This window comes from Ascaphus truei, chromosome 4 (genome assembly GCF_040206685.1).
Source record: "Ascaphus truei isolate aAscTru1 chromosome 4, aAscTru1.hap1, whole genome shotgun sequence".
Lineage (NCBI taxonomy): Eukaryota > Metazoa > Chordata > Amphibia > Anura > Ascaphidae > Ascaphus > Ascaphus truei.
The window spans coordinates 343,294,400-343,303,027 of record NC_134486.1 but is presented as its reverse complement, the minus strand read 5'-3'; the positions used below and the strand labels follow the sequence as shown (position 1 = coordinate 343,303,027).

Here is an 8,628-nt window from a genome sequence, read left to right as displayed (position 1 = left end):
CCTGGAATGACAATCACCTCCCCAGCACGTGGTCGCCGTCGGCCATGTTCCTATGTCCACCACCTTAGGCCAAAAAGTCAGTATTACATAGTTCACGACAACCTGACACCATTCTCTCCTGTAGTATCCATCCTTTTTCAATACCCTTACGGATTAAAGAACAACCAACATCCTCCTCCACCCCCCTCCAAAAAACAAACAAAAACAAATCACACACCTTATGCTTTGTACAAATGTAATCACAACTGTATATGTGGGCTTATTCTACACAACTTTTATTATATTTTTCTGGCAGGTCCAGTTCTCCAACCTCTAATCTTCACAGCAAGAAGAGATCATAAGAGTATTGTAAAGTTAGAAGGGCATAGTAACAATTTAGATATTTAGTTGCATTAGACATTGTTTGCTGTTACCGGATTTCAATACACATACTAATTGAAAGCCACTTTCTAGTACATCTGGAGAACTGCCCTCACTGTCTCCTCATATTTATCATCGAGTTGAGGTTTCCGCTGACTTCCCGGGCGCCAGGAATTTCTGAATGGCAGGAATCTCACTTATTCTAGCTGTGAAGCCCTAGGTGACAAAGTAGACATTCAGACAAATGTGAAAAATACAAGCACTTTTTTTGGGGGTAGTAAAAGTGTAATACAATGGGTTAACACTGGGGGGGGGGGGGAAGTGTGGTTAGAGAGATTTTAATTAAAGCGGCTATAAATCTGGAAGAGAGCCATTGCTTTTTGTTATACTGCTATTTATTGCATTGGAACTATCAGATGCTGAGACTTATTGCTAGTCTTCTGCTCTCCTGGCACAGTACAAACCCCTCTTCTTCCCCCAAAATATAAGAGTTGGGTTTATGAGGATAACCATAAGATATAGGGGGAGCGAGAGACAAGTGGGGTTCTGTGGAGACTGAATAACATTTGCTGGGTCTACAAACTGTAGTTTGATTTGTAGATTTTCAGAGACTGCAAATATACATTTTCCAAAATGTGCCTGTGACAGAGTGAAGTCAACTCCTATCAGTTACGCCTGGGAGACATATGTCGGAGTGCTTCATCCAGCACTCATAAGGGTTAACTCAGGTGGAAGTTAGGAAATCAGAACTCTTTAGCTGACACCTGAGAGCCAGCAAGGTAGATAAAGCATCATGTGACTGGCAGTAGCTGCCAGAGAGAGAGAGAGAAGCACACTGCTGTGTGAGCCCTTAGTAAGAGGGATTTCACCAAAGACTACTTCAACTAAAGTAAGGATTATTCATTTGTTTACTGACTGCTTAAAGTACCCTTATGGTTTGGTTCTGGTTTAGCCAGCCAGCCTGCTAGATAGGTCTGCTGTGTTATTAGTCAGTTTTTCTCCCAAAGTGGAGCAGGATTTATTTTGTTAAAGGGACAGTGTACCCGCATGTTATGTTACTGTGGAGAAATAAAGCCACTGAACGTTTTTATTTATCCTGAAACTATATGTGTGGACTGTTCCCTGACCTCGGCTACAGGCCGTCCTGCCACAGGTGGTGTCAGAAGTGGGATGTCGGACGGCCCCTGTATCTGAAGGGCCACACAAAAAAAAAATGGAGAAATTTTTTTCTCAGTTTCTTGAGCAACAGCTCCAGCTAGCAGAGAAGCAAGCAGAGCGACAAGCCCAGCAAGATGAGCGACAGGCCCAGCAAGCTGAGCGACAAGCCCAGCAAGATGAGCAACAGGCCCGGCGAGAGGAAAAGCTACTCCAACTGCTGGTCGAAGGCCCAACCCCAGGCAGACCAGGGATTCCAAATAACCCACCGGTGATGCTGCCTAAAATGAAGCCAAACGAAGACCCAGAGGCATTTCTCCTCACTTTTGAAAGGGTAGCCATGGCACACGGCTGGACAGTTGATCGCTGGGTAACGACTCTGGCTCCACTACTCATAGGGGAAGCTCAGGCAGCCTACCAGGCTCTTCCAGCGGACGAGGCCATGGACTATCAGAAACTAAAGGCTGCTATTCTGGATCGCCTAGGCCTCACGCCAGAGACCTACCGACAGTGGTTCCGGACAGTCAAATATACAAACCGAGACAGACCTCGGGTCGTAGCCCACCGCTTAGTAGACTTATGTGCCAGGTGGATACAACCGGAAAAACATGACAAGGCAGAGATCCTTGAACAGTTTGTGCTCGAGCAGTTCATACAGATACTGCCCCCCTCCTCCCGCTCCTAGGTAAAAAGACACGCTGCATTTTCCCTGGATTCAGCGGTCCGCTTGGTGGAAAACTTCCTGGGCGACGACACCCAACAGGATAGCTGGGAACGGCCGGTGCAAACACCAGTTGCTTCCGGTGATACTAGAGGCAGGAGAGCAGACAATCGAGGGGTCTACAACCCGCCAGCTCAGGAGATCCAGTCAACCCGATCGGAAGAACCTTTCCCATCTCGGAGGGTTCCTGGTACAAACTCCCGCAGAGACGCCCATCCTGGGTCCGAGGCCACTGGATCACTCAAGGGAGGCCGCCACCCACAGTATTCCCCGAGAACCTGGACTCCTGTCACCCACCCGGTGGAGAGGATAACCCCACCAACCAGAAGGGAGGACCCCATCCAACAGCGGAGAGGTCCAAACACCGAGCCCCGTCGAGAGCTTCCGCGGACGACCGAGTTTGCGGACTCAGGAGATGAGGAAATGGACTGTTCATATGGCAGAACCACTGCCACAGCTTGTCTCCGAGGGGACCACAATCCGTGGTTAGTCCCAGCATCTCTGGAGGGGACAAAAGTAAACGCCATGCTGGACTCAGGCTCTGGAAAAACCCTGATCCTAGAGGGCCTAATTCCAAGCAATAGACTATCTTATGACTCTCCTTGGAATATCGAGTGTATCCATGGGGATACAAAGAGATACCCGACGGCGAACGTTACACTGCGTATCCAGGATCAAGAGGCTAGCCTACTAGTGGGAGTTGCTCCCTGGCTACCTGCTCCTGTTCTACTCGTCCGAGACTGGCCCTACCTCGAAACATTGTTGGCCCCTACTCCTACGGAGCCTACTTCACTGGTACCGGAGAAGCCCGGAGACTTGTTCCCTTTTTCCCCAGAGATTTTCCCCCGTAGACACCATGTCCCAAAGACACGCAAACAGAGACGTGCGGAAAAAGAGGACTGGTTAAGAAAGGCTGGGACTTTTGGTAACATTAGTCAGCCCAAAGGACTGCAGGTCATGGCCGGGGATGACCAGGGTGGGGAACAGATAGATACGGGAGTGTTGCCAGACCTGGATCTTCCTGACTTCCGTCAGAGGCAGAGGGAGGACCCAGCTCTGGCTAGACAATATGAGAAGGTGGTACAGGTCAACAACAAGATAATAGATGAACAAGGTGTAAAAGTGTTTCCACATTTTGAACTGTTGAATGACATACTATATCGTGTGAATAAGGTTACACAAATAGGGGAGGTCATTTGACAGATGCTAGTCCCTAAAGGGTTGATTAAAACAGTGTTTACCCTAGCCCATACTCTCCCATGTGGTGGTCATTTGGGCAGAGATAAGACCACGGACCGCATCTCGTCCCGGTTTTACTGGCCAGGCATACATGGTGACATCATGAAACTATGTGAGACATGTCCTGAATGCCAGTTAACTAGCCAAAAAGGACAGAAGCCGGCTCCTTTGGTTCCTCTGCCCTTGGTAGCCGTCCCATTCGAGAGAATTGGGGTAGATCTGGTCGGACCTTTAGAACCCTCTGCGAAGGGACATAAATTTATACTCGTTGTTGATTATGACACCAGGTATCCTGAGGCCTTCCCTCTGAGATCAGCCACTGCTAAACAGGTTGCTCACAGGCTGTTAGTACTGTTTTCTAGGGTAGGACTTCCCCAAGTAATGTTAACTGACCAGGGAACAAATTTCATGGCAAAGTTAATGCAGGATGTCCTGAAGTTATTGGAGGTAAAATCCGTCCGGACCTCGGTCTACCATCCTCAGACTGATGGATTGGTAGAGAGGTTTAACCGTACTTTAAAAACTATGCTTAGGAAGTTTGTGGACACTGAAAAGCGAGCTTGGGATGAACTTCTCCCTTTCCTGTTGTTTGCGGTACGAGAAGTTCCCCAATCATCCACAGGCTTCTCCCCGTTTGAGCTCCTATATGGACGCCAACCTCGGGGTATTCTCGACCTACTGAAGGAATCCTGGGAGGAGGAGCCCTCCCCCTCCAAGAATACCCTTCAGTATGTCATAGACCTTAGAAACCGCCTAGACATGATAGGTCGGTTTGCGAAGGAAAACCTCAAATCTGCTCAAGAACGTCAAGAGAGGCAGTACAACCAAAATGCTCGCTTGAGGGTCTTCCAACCTGGGGACCAAGTGATGCTACTACTACCGACATCAGAGAGTAAACTCCTTGCGAAGTGGCAGGGTCCTTTCCAAGTTCTCCGCCGCACCGGGGAAGTGAACTATGAGATCTCTCAACCAGGGTCCAGGAAGGGTAAACAAATCTACCACGTGAACCTCCTGAAACCCTGGAAAACGATGAGATCGCTGTTCATTCACCCTCGGGAAGGAGAGACGGATTTGGGTCCAAAGCTTCCAAAGGGTAGTACGTACACTGACCATCAGGTTCCCATGGGAGAGCAGTTAACAACGGAACAAAGGTCAGACCTACTTGATGTATGTGACCAGTTCCCAGATGTTTTTTCTGAGCTGCCAGGGCAGACTGATTTAGTGTCCCATAGGATTGAGACAGAACCTGGCGTAAAAGTACGGTCCCTTCCCTATAGATTGCCAGAGGGCCGAAAAGACCTGGTAGAGAGGGAGATAATAGACATGTTGGAATTGGGCGTGATCGAGGAGTCCCACAGCGAATGGTGTAGCCCTATAGTGTTGGTCCCTAAACCAGATGGGAAGGTGAGGTTTTGCGTGGATCTGCGAAAGGTAAATGCTGTATCCAGATTCGATGCCTATCCAATGCCTAGGGTGGATGAATTGCTTGATTCGCTTGGTAAAGCAGAATATATCTCCACCCTAGATCTCACGAAAGGATATTGGCAGATACCTCTAGTGGAAGAATCCAAATGCAAAACTGCCTTCGCCACCCCTCTCGGTTTATACCAATTCGTCACTATGCCATTTGGGTTACATGGGGCTCCAGCCACGTTCCAAAGGTTAATGGACAAGGTACTACGACCCCATAGGGCATATGCCGCGGCCTACTTGGATGACATTGTCATCTATAGCAGACACTGGCAGTCTCATATAGAAAGGTTAAGGGCAGTCCTAACGTCCTTAAGAGAAGCAGGGCTCACTGCAAATCCAAAAAAATGTGCCCTGGGTAAATCCACTACAAAGTACTTGGGCTATGCCGTTGGGGGAAAGATAGTAAGGCCACTAGCTAGCAAGGTGGCCGCCATAAAGGAAGTCCCCACCCCACAGACAAAGACACAGGTCCACTCCCTTTTGGGGTTAGCAGGGTATTACCGGCGGTTTATCCCCAATTTTTCAGAAATATCTGCACCCTAACAGATATGACAAAAAAAGAGTGCCCCGACCCAAGTTAAATGGTCTTGGGAGTGCCAAGACGCCTTTGACATGCTAAAAAAAGTGCCTGTCAGAGGGCCCCGCTCTTCGGAGCCCAGATTTTAAAGAGCCCTTCATCATCCAGACGGATGCCTCAGAGGTAGGACTTGGAGCAGTGCTGTGTCAGCAATTTGATGGTGTTGAACACCCCATACTGTTCATCAGCCGGAAGCTGTTCCCAAGGGAAGTGAGGTATTCCGTTATTGAGAAGGAGTGCCTCGCTGTAAAATGGGCAATTGAGGCCTTGAGACATTATGTTGCCGGAGTACACTTCACCCTGGTCACTGACCATGCGCCCTTGAAGTGGTTAAACACCATGAAGGACACAAATCCAAGGTTGACCAGGTGGTATATTGCCCTCCAACCCTTCTCTTTTGATATTCAGCATAGACCTGGAAAGGACCATGGAAATGCTGATTTTTTGTCAAGGGAAGGAGTGGAGGGTCGGGCTTCAGCCGTGTGGGACACTAGCCACACACAAACAGGGGAGGTATGTGACAGAGTGAAGTCAACTCCTATCAGTTACGCCTGAGAGACATATGTCTGAGTGCTTCATCCAGCACTCATAAGGGTTAACTCAGGTGGAAGTTAGGAAATCAGAACTCTTTAGCTGACACCTGAGAGCCAGCAAGGTAGATAAAGGATCATGTGACTGGCAGTAGCTGCCAGAGAGAGAGAGAGAAGCACACTGCTGCGTGAGCCCTTAGCCAGAGGGATTTCACCAAAGACTACTTCAACTAAAGTAAGGATTATTCATTTGTTTACTGACTGCTTAAAGTACCCTTATGGTTTGGTTCTGGTTTAGCCAGCCAGCCAGCCAGCCTGCTAGATAGGTCTGCTGTGTTATTAGTCAGTTTTTCTCCCAAAGTGGAGCAGGATTTATTTTGTTAAAGGGACAGTGTACCCGCATGTTACTGTATGTTACTGTGGAGAAATAAAGCCACTGAGCGTTTTTATTTATCCTGAAACTATACGTGTGGACTGTTCCCTGACCTCGGCTACAGGCCGTCCTGCCACAGTGCCCCTCTAAACTAGCACAAAAGTAGAGCAATCAATAGCTTTTCATTTCTTTTCCTGTAGGTCGGGATCTGTAGCCCTCCTAATAGGTTTCTTCATCAGGAGTAAAGGTGGAGAGAACCTTTGCTGCAGTGATAAACTTGGGAAGTATATGTATTTTCTGTGTGTTAAGATTTCCCCTCCTATTTTCTGGGACACTTTTTTTTTAACCAGTTTTATTTGCACTGTAGCTCTGTGCTTCTATCTAATGTCTAACCACTTACTGTGGGCACGGGGACACACATGATTGGCTGCATTACCTTGCAGCCAATCAAAACCGAGGAACTGCCCTGCTCTAGTAGATTGGGGAAATTCCACAGCACCCTTTTGATCCTCTCACAGAACCCCAGTTGTTGATATTGATTGGAGTGTTGAACCACTATGATAAAACAAAAATAGACAGCACTCACAGTAGCATACGTGAAATTTGACAGGTGCAGCGTAGAAAAAAGGAGAAACCCTATTTCCTCCACAACAATAGATAATAAAATACTGTTCCCAGCCAGGGCCGCCAACAGAAATCGTGGGGCCCGGGACAAACATTTTAAGCAGGGCCCACCCCCGTGTCGACGGTATTGCCCGCCGCCGCCCCCCGCCCCATTTCACACCTCACTAGCCCCCACACTTTCTCCCCCCTTCCCATGTATTTCTCTCCCTTCTGTCTCACCCCATCTCACTCTCCCACCTCGCATGTATTTCTCTCCTCTGCTTCTCACGAAGGCTGCGGCCCCGCTGGCGCCGAGCGCGCCCACGCTTGGAAAGCGCTCCAAGCATGAGTGACGGGTGTCCTGGCATTTACGCAAGCGTGCTCTGGGGGCATTGCGGGTAGCTGAGCGCGCTAGAAAGTTAGTCTTTTTTGTTTACATAAGGGGCGAGTGCAGGTGAGCCCGCGCACGAGCACCGCGTGAGCCCGCGCACGAGCACCGCGTGAGCGGGGACTTACATATACCTATATATATGTAAGTAACCGCGGTAAGCGCCGCCCGCTCAGCGCTAGCGAGGACGCAGCCTTACTCCCTCTTTTCCTCACTCGCCCCCTCTCCTCTCCCTCTGTCATTTACCCCACGCTAACTCATTCCCTCCCCCCCAAGATATATACCAAAAAACTTCCCACCCTCAAATACATTAAAAAAAAAATCCCCACCCCCTCAAATATATATAACCTCCCCGCCCCCAAATGCATACAATAAACCCACCTACCCAATACATATATATATATATATATAAAAAAAACAATACATATAACCCTCTCGATATAGATATATATCTTACTGGGAATGTGTGTGTGTATATGTTACACACACACACACACACACACACACACATTCCCAGTAAGATATATATCTATATCGAGAGGGTTATATGTATTGTTTTTTGTGTTATATATATACACCCACACACACACACAATAGATTTAAAAAAAGCTCCCCATACATATAAAAAATTCCCCCAAGCCCCCCCACCCCCCAAAAAAAGACTTACCTTGTGGATGATCATGCCGGGTCCAGTAGATGCCGGTGGGGGGGGGGAGTGAGGAGCCGGCTGCATGAGGCTGGGGACGGCCGCTGCTGCAGGGAGTGGCACGGTCCTGCAGGTAGGGGGGGGGCGATGCTGCAGCCTGCTAGGGGTGGCCCAGTGCTGCAGGGGGTGTCCCGGTGGTGGGGGCGATGCTGCAGTGGGGGGCGATGTGCAGTGGGGAGCCCGGCGGCAGGCACCTGTCCCACGAGGCTGCTCCTGCACCCGCCAGACCTCCCTCTCACGCTGGCGCGCTGGAAGCATACCCAGCAGCTGACTTCCGGCGCTGCCAATAGGGAGACCCGGCACTTTTTTTTTTTTTAAAGTTTAGTTTACCTGGCACCAGTATCCTTTGTCCCCTCCCCCCCCCCTCCCTCCTCTTGGCGGCCCTGTTCCCAGCACTCAAAAAGACAAATGAAAATAGGTATATGCCAAAATTATTTAATGAAAAATAGAACACATACCAACAGGGGGTATGGGATAATATAGCAACAAAACGCAAGGGAAGA

At 48.9% G+C, this 8,628-nt stretch overlaps 1 long non-coding RNA gene across 1 annotated transcript; it reads right to left on the bottom strand.

Annotated features, from left to right (window-relative positions):
* Window positions 1-228: 228 nt before the first annotated feature.
* Window positions 229-8,202, bottom strand: LOC142492143 (uncharacterized). The gene is made up of 3 exons (XR_012800772.1): window positions 8,087-8,202; window positions 6,829-6,983; window positions 229-576 (listed from the first exon to the last, which is right to left on the bottom strand). It is a non-coding gene; the product is annotated as an uncharacterized LOC142492143 (long non-coding RNA).
* Window positions 8,203-8,628: the final 426 nt, after the last annotated feature.